Raw genomic sequence first — 22701 nt, 5'->3', positions numbered from 1 at the left:
TAATGTGGTTATAATGAAAGTCAACGGGGCAAAAACAGCCACCAGCAGTAAATTAGGGAGAAAATATGAAAATTAATCAAAAACACTGCATCAAAGGCAGTGTTGTTTCACACGTCCAAAAATCCAGTCCACAATTAATTTTATATTAAAAACACATCATTTTGTGTGTGTTTTTTCACCAAATCTGTGACATCATTTATGAATTTGGCAATTAAAGAGTTTAATCTTGTAATTATGTAAGCAATTTAGTGGTTTTGATCAGGACTGTGGTTGATTAACAGATTTATGCAGATTTTTTTATATTCTTAAAAAACTTCAAAGCATTTTCTTAAAATATGTGTAAAATAATATTTGCCACCAAAAATCATTCTGCTAGCTGAAACATAAAAATGGTTATGGCATAATTAAGACCCTAAATTCCCCCAGAGTGTTGAAAACATCCCTAACAGTACATAAGCATTTTCTGGAGCCACATGTAATAATGTTGTTTTGCCTGTATATATATATATATATATATATGTATATATATTCTGACATTAAAAGTGCCATTAGCCATACAAAGGACCAGCTAAAAACCCACTTTAATGTTCTACAGAAGAAAAACAAGAACTTACATCTTAGAAGGCCTGAGGGTTTGAGATGAAACAATATTGGGTGCATCTCTTATAGCACTGCTGCGCACCGCTATTTGTTTGAATCTTATTTCATATTCTCTTTCAGTCCCTGGGCAATGAAAACCATTCTATTTGAAGCATAACAGGGCATGCTATTTTGCTCTCTTCTATTCTTATAATAAATAACATGCTATATAACCCTTCTTATTTTGTGGAGCCAAATACAACCACAAAATTTCATCATGCTACTATTATATGTTCAAGTTAAAGTTCACAGTTATTTGAGATCAACTGCAGATCTATAATTACTGTATGTACCACTCTAACCTCTAGGTGGGAAAGCATAATGTGGCTGGGGTTCACAATGCAGTTCCACAACAATCAAAGCCACTGTTCACGAACACAAGATAACAAAGATCTAATGGCACTAAAAAACAACCCATGATGGTTCCTGAAATCGGAGGACGACTGTAGATTATTTAACAAAAAGTCATTAAAGACTCCATACAATTATAATGAGAGCTTTTTTAGGCCTTTAATCCATGTCTTTTAACATTAAGGTTGTCTACTTGCTATTAAAATTATGCTGACAAACATTTCTCGAATACGTAATTATGCGTTGAAAATTTACATTTGTTCTCTTCTCGGCAACATAATGCTCTAGATCAGAGTTGTCCAAACTCAGTCCTGGAGGGCCAGTGTCTTGTATTTTTTAATTCAACTCCAATTAAACACCTGAAGCAGCTAATCAAGCACTTTCTAGGCATGCTAGAAACTGGTGTGTTGGAGGAAGTTGGAACTAAACTATGCAGGACACCTGCGCTCCAGGACCAGGTTTGGACACCCCCACTTTAGATTAGGGGTTTTCAATCTGTGGGGTGTGCCCCACCAAGGTGCGTCAGCACCTATTAAGGGGGGAGCGAGAATTTGAGGTGTGCACTCGAGTAAATTATGATGAGGATTTTTATCCGTTTACTAGACTCAATCTGAATAACGTTAGTTCCACAACTATCAGGCACCTATAGAGTTTATGCGTTCGGTTAAAATAAATGCAAATAAAATGAACCAGGTGCTTTTTAAAATGAACGACTATGAATGTAAGTAAAACCGGTGAGCTGTCTGACAAAAAGTGCTAAATCAAATCAGCAGGATGCCCTTCTGGATCTTTCACTTACTTCGAAGACACTACTGACTATGTTTACAAAGACATCTGTAATCTAGTTATTTGCCTAAATCTAAATTAGACAATAATATAATCAAGGTGTTTATGTAACCAGGCTATCCAGGTTTCCCAGAGTCTCATGTAATTTTGGGTGTTACATCTTTAATTTTTTTAATTTAACTGCAGTTCGGCAGTTTCATTTTCACTCATTAATATTTCATTCATGCTCCTATGACAAACTGGGATATTAGACACAAATATAGAGTAAGGACTGGTGGAAGAGTATGGTTTTGGAATGCAAATGGAATTTGATGGAAAGAAAAAAACTTCCACAATTTGTGATGTGTGTCTGCGGTCCTTTACTGACAGCCATGTATGTGCATCTTGTCGCAAAATGCAGCGAAAAGTCCAACATGATGGTAATAGTTTGTTTGACTGCGGTGTTTACTTCAATAAGGCCACTAATATATGCATACTCCACATTAAAGTCAAAGTCAAAGTCAGCTTTATTGTCAATTCAGCCACATGTACAAGACATACAGAGAATCGAAATTGCGTTACTCTCAGACCCAAGGTGCTTAACATTAATATAAAATATATATATAAAAAATAGTAGAGTTTAAGAAAAAAAAGAAAATGTACAGTATATACATTGCACATAAATGTGGTCTAAAAAATATACATATGTAATAAAAATTGTAAACAATACAGTGACATTAAGGGCAATCATCCCTATGTGACATCAGCAAAGATCTATTGAGTGTCTCTCTACTGTACTCATAGAAATAAAGGTTTCAAAATGGTTTTTTTTACACTGGTGCCAAAGAGGAACAATTTTGGGTTTATACTGAAACTAAACTAACATTTGTATTGTTGGTGTACAGAATATTTTAATAATCTAAATTAATCTAATATTGTTAATATAATAAAAATCTAAAAAGCCAAGTCAGTATGAACTGCCTATTAGAGACCAGTTTCTGTTAGATACACAAGGTTGCTAAAGGTTTGAATATGTATTAATGAGTTGCACTCATTACAGAAAGCTTGTCAAAAGCCTGATTAGGGCTGGGTGATATTGCAAAAAAAAAAAATAGAAAAAAAGATCACAGTATCATTATTAGTTTATTATCATTATCAGTATCGTTATTGAACACATGTCTTAATTCGATTTCTGTTTAGCTCAGTTATGACTTTAGTCAGATTAAGGTAATCAAAAATCACTGTTTACCTGGTAGACTCTTAATCAGAGCATTGTCTTAATCATATTAAAATCTTATTAAAGTATTGTTGCCCATGTAAACATACTATATGTTCAACTCAACCACACTGTCTATTAGCAAAAGACATCAGGCCTAGTGCTGGGTGATAAAATCGGTATGGGTATTTATTAACCAAACACCATTGTCAATATCGATTAAAAAAAGTTTGATATCGATATGATGGCTATAGTTTTATTAAAATGTGTTTGCTGAGCGTGAGCCTTGGAAGGAATGGTGTAAGTTAGTCATTTCCAATGATAGCCCAGCCACTTGCTCCCCATCTGAAAGATTTTTAAAACTAATTTTGACGTCCAATTTTTGCAAAAATGAAAGGACATTGAATTGTGCACTTTTTAACTCGAAAGCTGCTAAAAATGCACTTGTCACTTTAAATTAATTAAATTGCCTTTCTGGCCAACATTGTATATACTTTTTACTTGAAATCAATTAGAAATTGCACTTGGCACTTTATACGCACTTCTAACATTGTATTGTTGTTATTTTTAGAATTGTTGCCTTTTTACCTTTTTATCTCTTCTTGTTATTATTGTTGTTGTTTTCAGACAATTAGGACTATTGTATTTTGTACAATGACAATAAAGATTCTGATTATGTCTTTCTTTTTTCATTCTTCTATAACCTGTTTTAACATATTTTAATCTGTTTTTATTTTTCATATTTGTCTCTTTTATTCCTGTTTATGTAATAATAATAATAATAATAATAATAATTCCTTACATTTATATAGCGCTTTTCTGGGCACTCAAAGCGCTTTACACAGTGGGGGGAATCTCCTCATCCACCACCAGTGTGCAGCATCCACCTGGATGACGCGACGGCAGCCATTTTGCGCCAGACCGCACAACACACACCAGCTGATTGGTGGAGAGGAGACAGTGATGCAGCCAATTGAATATGGGGATGGTTAGGAGGCCATGATGGACAAAGGCCAGTGGGCAGATTTGGCCAGGATGCCGGGGTTAAACCCCTACTCTTTTTCGAAGAACATCCTGGGATTTTTAACGACCACAGAGAGTCGGGACCTCGGTTTAGCGTCTCATCCGAAAGACGGCGCTCACTGAGCAGTATAGCATCCCCGTCACTATACTGGGGCATTAGAACCCACACAGACCGCAGGTTGGGCGCCCCCTGCTGGCCTCACTAACACCACTTCCGGCAGCAACCTAGCTTTCCCATGTGGTCTCCCATCCAGGTACTGACCAGGCGCAGCCCTGCTTAGCTTCAGTGGGCGACCATGTGAGAGTTGCAGATAGCTAGCTGCCGGCTAAAAAATGAACTGTAAAGCGCTTTGAATTGCCACTGTGTATGTAATGTGCTATATAAATAAACTTCCCTTGCCTACATTAAAGTTTGCTTTGATTGTTCAGCATTTACACTTTACCATTGGACACACTTAACATTTTATTTACCAAGTTTAAGAGTCCCTTTAACACTTATGTTTACTTTATTATAAAGAGATGAGATATTTCGTTTAAATATATATATATTTTTTGACTATTAAAACTATTTACATTGGTATAATGTTTAATTAAAATGAAGTGGGTAAATAAAAATAAAATCCTAATATTTCTAAAGGAATTGTAAAAAATATTCAATAACGATACTGATAATGATAATAAACTAATAATGATACTGTGATCTTTTTTTTTTTTTTTTTTTTGCAATATCACCCAGCCCTAATCAGGCTTTTGACAAGCTTTCTGTAATGAGTGCAACTCATTAAAACATATTCAAACCTTTAGCAACCTTGTGTATCTAACAGAAACTGGTCTCTAATGGGCAGTTCATACTGACTTGGCTTTTTAGATTTTTATTATATTAACAATATTAAATTAATTTAGATTATTAAAATATTCTGTACACCAACAATACAAATGTTAGTTTAGTTTCAGTATAAACCCAAAATTGTTCCTCTTTGGCACCAGTGTAAAAAAAACATTTTGAAACCTTTATTTCTATGAGTACAGTAGAGAGACACTCAATAGATCTTTGCTGATGTCACATAGGGATGATATAATAGTCCCTCAAAGGACGATGGGATGAGACCGGTGCTTATCATCCGAATAGGGAAATAAGCTCTAGCACCATCGCTCCATCACTTAATTTGAAACGCAGACAAAGGGACAGAAATAGCCTGGGAGAGCTCCTCCTCTGCTTCTATGATCAGAAGCAGACTGTTTTTGTCTGGCCGGACTTTCACCAAAGTATGCCATCCCCTTTTCATTTTGAAAAAAAGAGAGCAATCATGAAATATCTGCTCCAAAAGACCTTTTTAGGTAAGTGGTTTCAATCAGAGGGCATGATCCGACCCTGAAGCCTGTGGCCTGCTGAAGGACACTGAGTGAAAAAAAGATCACACTCTTTCCAGTGAAAAGGCCAGTATTGAGATGAGTCCTTATAATGAAGTCAGATTAGTGTGCATACAGTAGGCAGTGTTTAGGAAACGTGCAGGAGTGTCAATGTTTGTGTTTCCACCAACAGAGCCCTGAACTTAACAGCAGAACCACACATGCTTCTTGCAACTGCACAACTGTGCAGAAAAGTCATAAAAACCCAACAAAATGTGTCGGATTCACATGGCGAAAAACAGACTGCACACAATATGTTTGAAAAGTTAGGAGAAATGCATCAGGGAGAGGAAAATTTATGCCGGTCTACAGGGCTGCGAAATGTGTCTGTTCTTTGTCTAGTGATGTCTCTACTAGTGAGGGGACTTTCCCTTTTGCTGTTAGAGAAAAAAGGTGTTGCCTTGTGCCAGCAGAGCATGTGCTTTCACTTCCTGTCTCTACCTTTTGTCCTCCTTGCTTCAAAATACAGTGAAGGCAACACTGGTAAGAATCAATGTGCTACGACTGCATGTGTACTTTACAATGAATTTGACATTTTCTCAAACAATAATATAAATATATTTCAATAATGAATAAAGTTACCACAACACCTAATATAAGACTGTTCAGTGCGTTTGCCTGTCTCTTTGTAACTATTTTCAGGAGCCACCAAATTAGGTCAGAGGTCATGGAGACCTCAAGTGGAACTGAAGGGCTTGATGATTGAAAACAACTGTAGAACTGTTTTCCTATTTATATTGCTGTGTTAATATTGTCTAAAGGGATTTTGATATAATAATTATTATTATTATGTATTAATTCTGTTTAAAGTTATTTTACTTTTTATTCAAGATAGACTTTTTGTAGTAAGGATACAACTGCCTGAATGTAGATTATACCGGTTTTTAACCCGTTTTGATAGACGGCTGAGAGTACACTCAGCCTTGGGTAAGAAACAGATTGTATGTTAAGTGTGAATGTATTCTATTTGATTGTGGATTCTTGTCACAGGTCTGGAGCCAGCTCTAATCAATCTAGTGGATGTCTGACGTGTATATGCTTCAGATATTGTTCAGAATTGTACGCACACACACACACACACACACACACAGGGAAATTTTTCTAGTCTATCTGTGTTTTAACCAATCAGGTTAAAACGCCTATATGCACGATGCAGTTAATGACATTATGTGAGAGTATGATTGATGTGTATTTGTGAATGTAAGGAGAGCAGCCTAGGATCTTGTTGCAAATAAACTTCAGTAAACTTTATTTATTTAAAATCTCTCTTTCCAGCTCTTCTTCATCTGACAGACTGGTCATTATTAGGGGATAATCATGTTTATTTGAGTTAGTGTTTTTATCTGTTTCAATTAATATATTTATCTGACAGTAACCGTCCTTAGACCAGCATTAAGTAATTATGTTTCCATCCACCTATTTATATAAGCATTTTGGAATGAGTAGGATACATTTTTATTCGGATTAGTGAAAATGTGCATGAACTAAAATGGAAACACATTTCCTGAATAAATTCCAGAATGCTCATCAAAAAGTATTATTAATTGATCATATGATAACAAAATTGAGTGTGATGAGACAATTCAATTCATGTTCATTTCTATAGCGCTTTTACAGTGTAGATTGTGTCAAAACTTAACTTAGCTCAACATAGAAGTTCTAGTAAATTGAAAGATGTCTGTTTAGTTTTCAGAGTTCAGTTTAGTTCAGTTCAGTGTGGTTTAAATTTAACTGCTGAAAGTCCAAACACTAAAGAGCAAATCAATCGATGCGCATCTCCACAAGTCCCAAAATCAAGCAAGCCAGTGGCAACATTGGTGGGGAACAAACTTCACCAATTAACAAAAGTGTTCTCGTTGACTCATTGGAAGGAAATGGTGGTTTATTTGAAAATGTTTTATGCAATAATTTTCTAATTAATCTAATTTTCTAATCTAGTTTTACGCAATAGTTTAATTCACATCTTTGAATAGAAACTATTTGTAGTTTACATTTTTTATTTTTTATGTATTTTCTGTTTTCATTTTATTTAAAAAAAACACACAAACAAACAAAAGCAAACTAAATGAAGTTTTAGTTTACTAAGAGCATTATACAATGGGGGAAATAAATATTCAACTCGTCACCAGACACCAGCTGAAATCTTTCAGTATTTCTTAAGCAATCGTCTGCCCTTTGTTATTGTAATTTAATATTAACTGCTTCAGTCCAACCTTTACATTAGTAGGATGATGAAAATAAAACCAGAGTGGACATTTCAGCAAGACAGTGATCCAAATCACAGCCAAGGAAACTCTCAAATGGCCCAGCCAATCACCTGACCTAAATAAAATAAAAATACGAAATAAAGATCAGTTTGGATAGGTGAAACGCACAGAACCATCAAGATTTTTACACTGTTAAAGTCTGTGAAGTATTCACACCTGAGCAAATTATGTGACTTCATTCTCCATATGAGAGGTGTCTTTAAGTTGCCTCCACCAAAAAAAGCTTATACATATACAGCAATACAAAAAGCAATACATTTAAGTAGTTTACTATTTTCAGAACAATTTTTATTCAGATTTTGTTTGTTTTGTTATAATTTTATGTTGGTATTGTTAGGGTTTTTACCAAAAATCTGGTTCGATATCATGTCATGTTTCTGCTCCTTTACATTTTTTTTTTATTTTTTTTTTAGAAAAAAAAAACATAACTTGTTCAATTTTCCCCCACTGTATTTTTATTTTTTCATTTATTTATTTGTTAAGTCTACAGAGAAAAGAAAAATGCAGTGAATTCCTTTGGCCACTATAATTGTATAGTGTAAATATTGTGAAATCTTAATTAATAGCACCGTTAGTAGCCATTTTTAACAAAACTCAAATTAAATATCAATTTATAGCACATTACAATGCTTTGATGTTTAAATTAACATTTAGCATTCAATGATTTATTTAGTTTAGATCTTTGTGTCTGTCTTTGCAAAATGAGCAAACAGGAATAGTGTTCTCAACTGCACAGAGCTGAATCTGTGAGTGAGTGACCCTGTTGTACATGTCTATGGGGAGGACAGCAGGGTACAGGCAGAGAGACCCTCACACACAGATCCAGAGGGACAAGAGAGAGCCGGGGGGTGGGATTCACTAGCTATTTTTATCTCTCCGGCTGTCCCATCTCCCCAGTGAGCGGAAACACTGTCCTTCGCACCTAACCTCTGAGTCCACGGGGACCGGTCACCTCGTTCTCATCATGAGAGCAAAAAAAAAGTAAAGCGTGTCTCGTTTTTTTTTTTTCCTTTTACAGTGCAGTGATGCATGAATCAGACAGTCTGGAGCACTATACCAGCTGTAAAACCAAGACTGTTCATGTTCTTATATCATCGTATGTCAGTTAGTAAAAATTGCCTTGTTGCACGTCTTTCAGAGCAACACAGAGGGCTATACTTGCACTAAGTGTGTGTGTGTGTGTGTGTGTGTGTGTGTGTGCGTGCGTGTGCGTGTGTGTGTGTGTGTGTGTGTGTGTGTGTGTGTGTGTGTGTGTGATGTCACTGTGTAGGTGTGAATTGTAAGACATGCATAAAGTAAATGCCTCTCCAAATCCCTCAACCAGGTAAGTTATAGGAAGTATAAAAATAGACGCAGCAAAACCAAGAGCCCTGATAGGCTGACAATACTTTAAGGAAACCAAATGAAATATAATATTTTTTACCAGTAGATGAAGGTCAGTTTAATTTTAATTTTTAATTTTAATGTGCACTAAACAGCAGGTTAATCTCATTGCTTTTACTTTTTTGCAGTTTTTGTTGTCCACAAATCCACAAGAGGACGCCGTGTATGCTTTTTCAGATCTCAATTTTCTCTTGCGAGTGCCATTCGCACCTACTTTTCTTACGTAAATCCACCAGAAGCCACTGTTGACTAACTGACTGACTAACCAACCAATCCATACCCCACACTCCCCCTTCCCTAAACCAAACCAACAGTATTTTAAAAAGCACCTATTGATCCACCCCCTTCACTTAACCCAACCGCAATGTTTTGAAAAGCAATCCAGAAAAAGAAAAGTCCCTGATTTTTACCATGTTTTCAGATTTTACCACATTCTCTCCCTATTATTTACTTGTTTATTTTATGGCTTTTGTTACTGTCTTACCTGCTTTTTGGAACAGTTCAACTCCGCTCTGCACCTCAAGTCAGCCAACATACGTGTCAAGCTACCAGACACTGGTAACAGTGGAAAAGCCATCCATAAAGAGCTAACCAATCAGCTAGTGAGCAAGAAAAAGAACGGCAACATACCGCCCCATAGTGTTTGTTTTAAAGACGAAATGCAGCCATACATAACTCTGGCTACATAATTGGTAACCTCCAGAAACGTATATAGGGCTATGCTTTTAAAATGAGCCTATGTTGGAAATGTTATGTGCAGTATTGTTTTGTGCATATGTTAGATTCGCAGCCTCTGTTTACGCAAACTCGCTTCATTGACTCTTACATCATGAGTCAAATTAATGATGCCTTTCACTGGTTTTCACTTCAAGTTAAGACAAGTAAACAATGTTCTTTTGAGCTTTATATTCATAAAAAAAAATCATATTACCGCTAGTTAATTTTTTTCTGAAAGACCATGAGACTGGAGTTGACTCCAGAATTTTGTTTTTATCAGTCAATAAAGCAATTAATTACATAAAAAAATTATTTATTTTAAAATCATAAAATTTATATCACAACATTACAGTACTTTTTTAAATTGATTTTTTTATAAAAAAAAATAAATATGCCTACTTCTTAAGCTTAGGACTTTTAAAGCATTTTTTAAAAATCGTACACATCCCTTTTTTTAACAACATGAACTGTTATTAAATGAGTAAACAAGAATTGAAGTACTGAATATCATCAGCAACAGGAAGCGAGAAGTTCTAATATAGAATCAAAATGTATAGTGTAAACACTGCAATAATTACACATTTCCTCACTATTAAGTAGCTACAGATGTGGAAACTAAAAAAGCAAAAAGACTGATTAGAAATGTCCTTATGGCTATTTTAATACACATGTCTGGCCTATAACTATTTTTTTCTCTCTAGTTTGAAAAAAAAACACCAGTTACACAACCACCAGTGGTTTCAGTGGACAAACAGTCCTGCATTAATGCACATCCTAGAGTGTGACAGACAACCATGTGGCTCCATTACTTCTCTGCCCCATAATGAGATCCAAAGCTGCATCACTGGGCTGGCAGGCTCTTCCCCAGAGACACAGGACAGGAAGAGGGGGAGGAGATGAAGAAGCACAGCATAAAACAAATATAAAAAAGCTGACAAGCTTACGTTTCACAAAAAAACATCAGACGTTTCTAAGAACATTACAATTGCAATTATTTGCCAACATCAACAAAGATCTAAAAAAAGAGAGCAGAATATCCTGCTTTGAATTTGCAACCACCACTAAATAAAACAATTACAGCTTTTAGCGAATAAAGAAAATGTCTCGATAAAGCACTCTTATTCAAACAGAATCACAGGTACTTTGAAAATTGGCTAATTTCTGGCAACACCATAGTGCAAAACTCTTTCACACATTCACAGCCTGAAACTGCATGTTACTGACACCCACCCACTTGCACGTCTAAAGGTCACCCACACGCGGTAAAAAACCCACTGCATCTTATTCTTTTTAACTTAACAGGACAAACCTAAGAAACAGACTAGTTTCCAGTGAGCCACCTCTGTTTTAGGGCAGTTTACAATATATTTTACGTTAAAAGCAGATTGAGAATAAAACACACGTGCACCAATGAGCCATTACGTCATACTGTTCTTGAAACATGTCTGAATGTATGTAGGCAAACAACATATATAAACTGTATATAAACCCAATAGAATGTATGAAATAATAATATTCTTAAGAGAGTAGGCAAAAATGAACAAGATGTACATCTTAAATTCTGTAATGAGCACATACAGCATGCAATTTACTATTGAGTGATGCCATTGAAAGCATAAGTGAAGTAATGGCTTGCCTCATGTCCTGAGGTTAAACTTTGCAATCACTCCACAATGTCATGACCTGTAGTGTCTAGTCAATTATAACCCCTAATTGAAAGATTCTGCAATTTGACTATTGCGAGTTTGCACATTGCAATATTGATGCTGAAACAATATACATGCTGTGCAGCTTTAACTGATGCAAAATGACGATCTTTATTCATCATTGTGTAAACAAGTGTAACTAAAAATATCTTCTTGTTACAACCTAAATGAGCAGAAGAGCATCTCTAAACATATAACACATTAAACCTTGAAGCAGATGAACTACTGCAGCAGAAAAGCACAACGGTGACGTTCTTGTTACTGTAGCAAAGAGCAGGAAACTGAGGACATCATTTGCATGGACTCAACAAAAATAACAACAGAAGATTCAAAAAGAGTCTTCTGATGAGTCTTTATTTTGCTGTGACATTTAGATGGTCTTTTCAAAATCAGGCATAAACCACATTAATTCTTTATAGTTTAAAAGCCACATCCTACCTGAATATTATAGCTGATTATGTTTATCCATTTTTGACCACACAGTACCCATCTCTTGATGGCTATATGCAGCTGAACAACACCCCACATCACAAAGCTTTTGAATGTGGTGAAGTGGGAGAGGCTCTTCTGTTTACGACAGCCATGCACACATTTGCAAAGAGCTCTGGTTTCCTTTACAGGGACCTCCTGCTCTAACTTTACCATTTCCCTTGATGCAAGCAACAGCACTAGCTTTACTTGATATGTAAAACCCTCCCATTCAGTTTGAAGTTGTGACATTATATGGATTTCATGCACTTCATTATAAACAGACTCCGGGAATAACACCAGCACAGCACTGACAGGGAATCTATTTGCAAATCTATGCCCTGACTTGAGAATCAATGTCTCTGACAGCTTCTTGATGAATGTTTAACATTAGCGTTACTACGCACACCGTACATGTTCTACCACCTCTATTAGCATGCAAATGCACACAGTATTCTACCTTCAAGAAGCAAGGGAATAACTCTCACTCATATGTTTCCATCTTGAGAGGTTTGTCTTTAACCTTTAGACTGATATTAATTACATAAATATTTGTGGAAAAAAAGATGTTATATAGCGCATTTACAGTGTATGGCCATACACCCAAAGCATTTCACAATCATAAGGGTGGTCTCTCCACACCACCACAAGTGTGCAGCATTCACCTGGATGATGTGACGTCAGTAACAGGACAACGGCGCCAATGCGCTCACCACAAACTAGCTTCAGGAAGTGGAGAGACAGTGATAGAGCCAATTCGGTGGATGGGGACGATTGGGAGGCCATAATGGTAAGAACCGAAGGAGGGAGTTTGGGGGACACCTGGGTTACACCTCTACTCTTTTAGTGCCATGGGATTTTAACATCTCATTCGAAAGATGGCGTCCACTCACAGTGTAGTGTCCCCTTCATTTTTACTGGGACATTAGGATAGAGGTCTGCATTTTCTGCACTTTTCAAATAAAACATTGTAGTGTTCAGTAACTCGAAGAGAGAGAGATAGTGTGTGTGAGAATGAGAGAGAGCGTGCGCATCCGCCATGGTGCTGTGTGTCACTTGTTATAGGCTGTCTGGACTCTGTAGCATAGAGCTGGGTGTTTTTTTGAGAGGCATATTTAATCGCTATACATTTTACACTCTTCCTTGGCCCAATATATACCCTGCTATGTGTATAGAAAGAATGCTGATATGATACAGTTTATGAAACCAAAATTGGTAGTTGGCAAATACATTGAGTGGACATGTTTGTAAATCTGACATTGAAAGAGTCAGTGCTTCACCAGCCACAAACCTCACAGCACGTCAAGCGGCACTCATGTCTCATCACAAAGGGGTAAACAAATCTGACATTTAGCCTACAATCCGTGCAGAACCTACACTTTTATCTGTTATCTTTCACTTTTGGTAGTACACAATTTTAACATGAGATTTTGAAAACCTAAATTTAGCAGGAATGGTCGAGTTGGGTCGGGTAGAAAAGAGTAAATATACTCGCAGTTGCAGTTGGGAGCGGAATAAAACCTGGCGGGAGAGGTACTAAAAATTCAGTCCCACGCAGATTAGGACTCAAGCAGACCGCAGGTTGGGTCCCCCTACTGGCCTCACTAATATCACTTCAAACAGCAACCTTTTTTCCTATGTGGTCTCCCATCTAGGTTCTGACCAGGCTCCGCCCTGCTTAGCTTCAGTGAGTAACTGGTCTTGGGCTGCAGGGTAATGTTGATATGGCATAATACAACCAACTAAATATAAAAGCTGATGAAACTGATTCACATTTGCTAAAGGCACAAAAAATGAGGAAAGAAAAGAACCAAAAAAAGTAATAAAATTTTTAATTCAAATCTGAACGTCTACCACAATTTAACCATGGTGAGCTATCATGCCCACATGTCAGCTTTTAATAATTCAGCATTAGGTTTAAATAATTCAATTTGGATTTCAAAAGTAGATATTGCATTTGAAAATTTAAGGACATGAGAAATGATTGCAGCTGGGGCTCTGAATGTCTGATTAGTTTTGCTGAATGCAGCATCTGACACATACACGATTAAACTTTAATTACCTAATAAACTGCACATCCACTTAACAGACTTTAAGGATTTTAATACCACATAATAATACAGCCTTTTCATTTAATCTCTCTTTATGCACTGTACAATTACAAAAGAAAAAATTATCATGATTTCAATTCAAAAATCTTTTCTTTTTTTGCCTTAGAAAGCTCCAGGTTGCACACTTGGGATCTATCAAGTTGCTATAAATAGATGACTAGGTAGTTCATCCTTCCCTGATAAGCACTGTTTGCTTTCGCAATAAAACAAACTGGGCTCAATGAGCTCCAGTACATTATTACTTTTCCACAGCTGCATCATTTTACTGCATGCCTCAAGCAACAACCTCTCTGTTTGCTCACAATCACGTGGACTGGTAAGGTAATTGGTTTTACTTTCAGAATAGCACTCACTGTGCAGATGGGTTTTAACCCCTACGAGAGGTCTGGCGGAACTTGTGTTTATTGAGGCAGATCCTACTGCGGCAGTGAGAAAATCAACCATGTTAAGCATCTGCCATAAGAATAATCTGGGCTAAATAAGCAATGGATGGAAAGCAGGGGTTTAAGACGGCAGGAGGCACAGAACAATCTGACTCAGTCTGGATGTGAGGGTGGGTGTAAAGAACAGGGTTTTCAGCAGGACATCACTGTGCAAAGGGACAAACCCACTGACACCTAATCATTACACCCACCACTGGCAGATATGCTGTTACTGAGGGTGGAAATAATTAAGTGGAGCTGGCAAGTCAAGAAATGCAATTTGGGAATAGCTTTTCAAAGTGCAGCTTACCTTGTGCCTGTGGTGGAGCAGCGGAGGCGGTGCTTTCCTGTGGTGTGCGCCGATATATCACTGTTCACTTTCTAAAGTTGAACAAGAGAGAGGAAAACCATACTGCTTTTTGATGTCTTGCCACTGAAAAAAAAAAAAAAAAACTTTGGAACGTTCCCTTACAAAATGAAAGGCTGAGCTGAGTGTACATGCATTTCAATTCCTTGTTATATTCTGCATTTTTAATGAACTGCTTCATTGTTTAATAAGCTGCTTGGTCTGCTTCCATGGAAGTACGGTTGTTTTTCTTTGTATAGGGTCTTAAAAGGACATCAATTAATAATTGAGTTCAGTTTGGTCTGCTCGTCATGTCATGCACAGTAACTAGAACAAAATGTACCTATTAAACTGATTTGAAGTAAACAGATTAACAATACAAACTGCTTGTATCTATTGTACTTAAAAAGATTGTTTGCTGGTTTGATTGTTAAGGTGGCAGGAGGCACAAAAACTGCTTTAAAAACTTAAATTTATGGTACGTATATTACATGAATGACAATGTCATCAAAACAATCCCTGTTGTCATTTTGCATTCCAGGCTGGTTGGCGATGCCCCTTTGTCATGACCTAAATGGTTTTTAAGCAACACATTCAGGAAGACCAGCTGAAACAGAAAAGCAACATAGGTTAGCTTAGAATTGCCAAACAATTCTTTTTTTGGGGGGATGTTGTTAGATTAAAGAAAGCCTATGATGAAAATAATTTTTTGTAAGCTGTTCAGACAGAACTGTATGTAGGTATAGTGTCCACAGTACAGCTATAAACAGGCCAATGAAAGTTAGGCCCGATAGGGCCCAAGCCTGACAAAATTCGGCCTGAGCCCAACACGTACATTTTGATTGAAAGCCCAAACCCGTTTACAGCCAGACAATATTTAAATGTGCACATGCACAAAGCTCTTTTGCCATTTTTCAAGAATGAGTTTTCAAGAACAAGTTATACAGGTATGTGTTTTAACATAATTTATTCAAAACAAATGTATAGGCCACATAAAAGTTGAAACAAACAAATAAAATGTCATCAGTAACATCCTAACATCTTAGCACTATAAATAGATGTAGGCATACACTTAGCCACTCAATTGGCCAGCACACCAATAAAGTCTTTTTAAGGCAACGGTGAAGCTGAAAAATTAAAGAAAAATGCCAACAATTAGCCTATATACTCTGTCTACATTAAGCATTTATGGTTTAATTAATATTTAGTTATAATTTGCAAGTACTTTACTCCCCAAGATTAGACATTGTAAATGTGTTATTTTGGAGGAACACTTTTTGAAATAACTGTTGCTTTAGCGCAGTCCTGCGCTCACTGATGGTGCGCCCAGCAGCACTGAACAGACTTTCACTGCTGCTGCTACTTGCAGGAATGCATAGTACTACTGATCAGGCTAAGTTTTGGGTAGGAGTGCTTGTTCATCTTCCACCAGGCAAGAACATCCATTTCATTTCATTTTCAATGTCGCGAGTGACCTCGTCCTTTTCTTTGTCAGCTTGCTGTACATTTTCCCATTCCGCAAAATTCGCTCTTTTTGACTTCTCTATCATCATTTGCTTCACCATTGCAGAGATGGGTTTTGATGTTGTAACAAATGATTTGATTAATTTCTCGCACTAATCGAAATCGCCGATGGCCGACAAACGTCGCAATGCTGAGCCAGCATCGCGATCCATCGCCCCGTCCCACATTTATATTGATATATAACTTAATTTTTGCATGTCATCTTAATAGCAATAACGGCCTTTTCATGTGCTGTGTTAAATGTTACATATAGCTGCCGCTTGCACGGCTGACAGCATCGTGAGGATTAAATGAAGGATTATACAGAACCTCTCACGCTTAAAATGTGTAGATTCAGTGGCAAACACTGTTACCTGCAAACCACCCCGTCCCAAAGACTTTACAGTGAATGGCTTTTGTCATTTTCATAGCGGACTGGAAACACTGGAAATCTTTTATCCACTCTTGGAAAAGTGTAAATAGTGGATTAACATTCAGCACATGATCGCTAATAAGATGTGCCATTATTAGTAACTGTAGGTAAATCAGTCAGTGTTATTTTCATTCTCTCACCTTCAGCGCTTCAGCTACATTTTCGAGGTGTAGCTCCTGTCATCTGAAGGCAAAAAGGCATTGACTGAGTGATTGACGGCTGACATTAACTAATCATTCGCATTCAGTTCTAGAGCAGTGAGCCAATAAGAAGAGCACAAAGATGGGGCAAGTACTGCAGGCTTTTTTTTTTTTTACTTCAGCAAGTCCACAATCACAGAATAACTGTTTTAATCTATTCCTGAGTGCTGAGTTTGGTGTTTTTAGGTGCAAAGACGCATTTTGCATAAATGTCTCCTAAATCTCCAACCGAACTCTCGTCTCCTCCACCAGCTGTGGGAAAAGCTACTAGAACCACACTGATCACTGTGCCTATTCATGCCAGAGTCCCGCGGCAAAAAAGTGACAGGTGGTCATTTGTTTGTAACTTTATTTATTTTTGGTTTGGTTATGGGTAAAGCAAAGACCATGTGGCTCAGGTAGTGAAAATGGTAGGCTACAATTAATTAATTCAGTATGAATTAATTAATATTTAGCAACCAACCACTCCCCCCGCCAATGACGACGATGGCATCATCCATCGCGATGTTTCACATTAGACATCGTACAATGCCAAATTGGTCAACATCGCCCAACCCTAATCCAAATCCCTACCATTTTGAGGCCCCTGTAATGTGACGTAGGACTGCAGTTTCCCTGCCCACCGAATTGATTGATAGCTACGTATTAACATGTCTCTGTAGTAAAGCGTATAATCATATTAACCAGACAGGACAAACAACCTGGATTATAAAAGACGCTTCAATCCTGGTTTGTGGACATTAAATCAGGTTTGTTTTGTACATTGTCATGACAAGATATTTATACAGCAGTGAATTTTATTGTGCGTGTGCATGAACTTCATAACAACGTTGTGTTTGACTCATCCTTCTCATCAACTACTTAACTCCACAAAAAATACATTAAATAATAATCACTGGGAAAGTTCTTACTGTAGTATTTCTCACAAACATTACGTGAGATCTGCTTTCTTCATGTCTGTCACTGTGCTGTTTATCTGACACAACTGAGGCTGAGATAGAAGCACACTTTGACACGCACGTGGGAACGGGGGGCGGGGAGAACTAGCATTAAAGGCACACGCAACAAAACCAGCTACATGGTGCTCAGAGTAGAAAACTCCAATATTCTGAAAGGTATAATAAATAATCTAATGGGTGTTTTGAGCTGAAACCTTACAGACGCATTCTGGAGACACAAAAGACTCCTCTTAAATCTTAAAAAGGACATAAAATAGTGTCCTTTATGAAACAAAGCACACAGACAGAGAGACACAAAAAATATCCAAGAACTACATTCCCTGACAAATGAAACCAAGTAATCATTTAACTTGATCCCTAACAAGCAACATCAGAAAATCAAAACATTTCATATAGCAACCGATCATAACCGAGGGTGCTCAGCAACTATATTAGTTAATGTTGCTCATGCTGAATTTTTTCTTATTGTGAATGATATAATTACTACACCATCTAGCTTAAAATGAAGCCAAGGCTAGTCTGGAAAAGACCTTGTATTCACGTAAGAAATATGCAATAATAACAAGAAACCAAAAGATCATGTCTGCTAATGAGCATGTCACGCGTATGTCATTAGAACATTTCCTAAAAGCATTTCCTTCATTTCCCTCTCCCTATTATAGCCATATTCCAGCTGCCCTGTGTTTATATCCACCTTGGACACCTCTCCTCCTTGTAAATACGGTGCTAATGTTATTAACATGCCTCCAGGGCTAATTACAGAGAACTTAATTAGCAGCCAGAGGAAAAATAAAAGGCAACATCAAACCAAATGATCCAATGTGTTTTCACTGCCTCGATTTTACAGGTTTACCAGCAGTGAATTCATTAAAACAACAGAGGCAACTTATAAAGTTATGTTGATACAATTATGATGCTCAGGTTTTAATGTAAGCACAAAGCAAGGGGAGAAAAGAACAGAATGAAGTCCAAACCCAATGACACATTGGCAGCTTAGTGATAGAAACCTCCAAGATATCAAAGAGGCTTGAAATGCTAGTAAGGATTTCAATTCACAAAAAAGAAGCATAAGCAAGTGTATTTTAGCCACAATAATTCATCTTCAAAGATGATGTTAATGCCAATGCCGATGATGTTAATACTATTTTTTTTTATCTTTTTTTCACAATAAAATGAAAATTACCTAATTTATTCTCTCTTATGTGGTTTAAAACTTTGAGTTTCTTTTTCCTGTTGAACACTGTGGAAAATATTTTGAAGAATGCTGCTTGTTGTGACCCATTGAGTCCCATAGTACAAAAAATACTATGCAGACCCAAACTGCTTGTTTTTCACGATTTGTTTTGTGTTTTTTGCGATAAAAACAACTAATTTTGTGTTGTGGTAATTTCCAGAAATTTGCAAACAATTTTGGGTCCCACTTTATATTAAGTGTCCCTAACTACTATGTACTTACATCAAAAAATAAATACAATGTACTTACTGAGTTTATAATGTATTTGAGAACACTTGTGGTGCTTTTGAGTTGGGATAGAGGTTGGGTTATGGACAGGTTTGGTGGCATGGGTAGGTTTAAGGGTAGGTTAAGGTGTAAGGGATGGTCAACAGTGTATTTACAAATGTAATTACAAAAGTTAATTACAGATGTAATTACATACATGTATTTAATCAAGCATAAGTACATGGTAAATACATTTATTTACACAATAAGTACATTGTAACAAACTATTAATTACTATGTAAGTACATATTAGTTAAGGCCACTTAATATAAAGTGGGACCCAATTTTGTGATATAACAAAAAATAAATAAATAAATAAATAAATAAATAAATAAATAAATAAATATATATATATATATATATATATATATATATATATATATATATATATATATATATATATATATATATATATATATATATATATATATATATATATATATAGCCCCCCTGAATTATTAGCCCCCTGTTCATTTTTTTTCTCCATTTTCTGTGTAACGGAGAGAAGATTTTTCAACATGTAGAGAAGATTTTTTTTAACACATTTCTAAACATAATAGCTTTAACAACTCATTTCTAATAACTGATTTATTTGATATTTGCCATGATGACAGTAAATAATATTTGACTACATATTTTTCAAGACACTAATATACAGGTTTATTAGGCAGGTATATTAGGCAGGTTAGGGTAATTAGTACAATTGTATATATATGAAGTCAGAATTATTAGCCTCCTTTGAATTTTTAATTGTATAATGTAATTAGTTTATGTAAAACATTGTATTCCCCTCATTGTCAGTGTAATTTTGCTTGCCTGATTTGTTTGGAATGAGGAAGCACAGGCAGTGAGTTTGTGTAGGGAAACCTTACTGTGCTGGCACCTTCCTCCAGTGTCTCAGCAGTTTTTAATTAAAATGCTCCATTTGTGCCACCTATGCTGGTTGGCTGAGACACTATAAGAGAATAAATTGCTGCCCTCATTTCTAGGCAGATGGCCAGGATTTCACATTTTGCAGCCTTTTGTTAACATTTAGGGGAAAGACATACAATTATTACAATTGACTTACAGCGATGTTACTGTCTTTCAAGCTGCTTTAACTGATGGCAAGCTCCATCGAGGAAATGATACATTTGTAGCATTTTGAACATTACACTGCTCAAATTTTATATTTAATTTCTGCATTACCAATTGAAAAAATTAAATAAAAATCAACAAATATTTAGCTTTAGTGCAAATAATAAAATGCATATAAAGGTCAAAATTATTATATCTAAATTATCTGATATTTTCTTAATTTATTATTAATAATAATAATAACAACAATAATAACAACAATAGCAATAATAATAATAATAATAATAATAATAATAATAATAATGTCTTCATAGGTTTCAAAAACAAAGATTTTTTTTTACAATTTAAAATGGCTTTTAAAATCTTTTCTGCTGGAGATACTGTTGTCCTTAAAAACAAAAAATAAAAATAAATAAAAAATCTAACTTATACCTTAGGAACGGTAAAGCAGAACATTTTGACAGTTTTAAAACCCTGAATTTTTCAAACCGCAGTATAACTTGAACACGGTTATCGTCCCATGCCTATGTACCACAAGTATTACCAATATTGAATAATATTTAAAAAAACAAAAAAGCACACATCATCTACTGTATATCCTAGCATTTTTATCTGCAATTTCAAGGTGCAGTAGGTCATATGCCAAAATGTTAACGGTTAGCATAATAGTTTTGAAAATACACTCCCTCCCCTGCTGTCCAAAAACATGACTACTGAAACGCGCACCGTAAAGATGACAATAGACAATCCACTAGATCATGTCACTCGCCAGTTAGAAAACTTTATAGTACTTTATAATACAATTATAAAGAACTATATAACAAAAAACTGTATTATATCTAACACGTTTTCAGTTGTTTTGCAAGCAAAATGTCATAATGTGCAATGTTTCATACATGCAAGTATCGCAGGTCTCACTCTCTTACGTGCTTTGTCCTAAAGCAACTATAGTGGTTGGCTGGCGGCGTGCAGGAATTACAGCAGTTACTAAGCTATACTTACATGCTATTTCAGACTGAATATTCAGAGTAGCATGGTGAACAATATAGGGAGCGCGTCATAGTTTGTCATTGTTCACAAATGAAGCTATGTCAATATAAAACCAACTTCAGCTAAGTAAAGCAGGTTTAGCGGAATATCGATATTCACTCATGTTTTGTTGTTAAACTAAATAAAAATCTACATTATCTATTCTGTAAAAGGTCCTTATGAAACTGAAAATAGTCACATTAACGTTTTGCTGGAAGATTTCAGTGGCTGAACACCACTTCTGTGCATATAACTCATTAAAACACAACAAAATCAACAAAAGCTTTGCAGGACTAAAATAGTTTTAAAACAAAACATTCCTTGTCTAAAATAAATACTTCAGCCATGCTGTCGTCCTTCCACCACTGTGCAAAAGTAACTCCAATATTATTTTGGATTTTAAAAAGCTTTGATTCAGCATTTGTTTTTACCACTGTCACTCTCTCATGTGCATGTGAACGTGTGTGTTCTAGGGTTGGACGATGTTGACCAATTTGGCATCATACGATGTCTAATGTGAAACATCGCCATGGACGATGCCATCGTCATCATAGGAGGGGGTGGGGATGGTCGCTGAATATCAATTAATTCATAACAAATTAATTAATTGTAGCCTACCGTTTTCATTAACTGGCCCACATGGTCTTTGCTTTACCCATAACCAAACCATAAATAAATAACGTTACAAACAAATGACCACCAATCATTTTTTTCCGCAGGACTCTGGCATGAATAGGCACAGTGATCAGTGTCGTTCTATTTTTCATTGTATCGTTCCATTTTTCATTGTTTTTACTAAAAAATCCTCACCGCATGCGCAGATTTAGGAGAAATTTATGAAAAGTGCATCTTTGCACCTAAAAACCGCAAACACAGAACTCAGGAGCAGATTAAAACAGTTGTTATGTGATTGTGACTTGCTGAAGTTTAAAAAGTCTGCAATGCTTGCCCCGTCTTTGTGGTCTTCTTATTGGCCCACTGCTCTAACTGAACGTGAATGATTGGTTAATATCAGCCGTCAATCCCTCAGTCAATGTCTTCTGCCTTCAGATGACAGGAGCTACAACCTTAAAAATGTGAAGCGCTGAAAATGAGAGAATGTAAACTACACTGACAGATTTACCCACAGTAATAACTTAAGGCTGATTTATTGTTCTGCGGCAAACGCCGGCGTA

General features: G+C 36.1%; 1 protein-coding gene across 35 annotated transcripts in view; it reads right to left on the bottom strand.

The window, feature by feature from the left end:
* dgkg (diacylglycerol kinase, gamma) overlaps nucleotides 1-22701 on the bottom strand; it is a 246909-nt gene that overhangs the window by 216508 nt on the left and 7700 nt on the right. For 14 of the 35 annotated variants that reach the window (XM_073912639.1, XM_073912667.1, XM_073912627.1 and 11 more), the window contains exon 2: nucleotides 14789-14911. The exons of 8 other annotated variants lie outside the window; for them this stretch is intronic. The gene's annotated coding sequence lies outside the window, so the exon portion shown is untranslated. Of the gene's footprint in view, nucleotides 1-11915; nucleotides 12127-14788; nucleotides 14912-22701 lie in introns of those variants that run through there. 13 more of the 35 variants (XM_073912640.1, XM_073912628.1, XM_073912620.1 and 10 more) reach the window with 3 other exon arrangements.

This window comes from Danio rerio, chromosome 9 (assembly GCF_049306965.1).
Source record: "Danio rerio strain Tuebingen ecotype United States chromosome 9, GRCz12tu, whole genome shotgun sequence".
Classification (NCBI taxonomy): Eukaryota; Metazoa; Chordata; class Actinopteri; order Cypriniformes; family Danionidae; genus Danio; species Danio rerio.
This window is presented reverse-complemented; position numbering and strand designations above follow the sequence as displayed.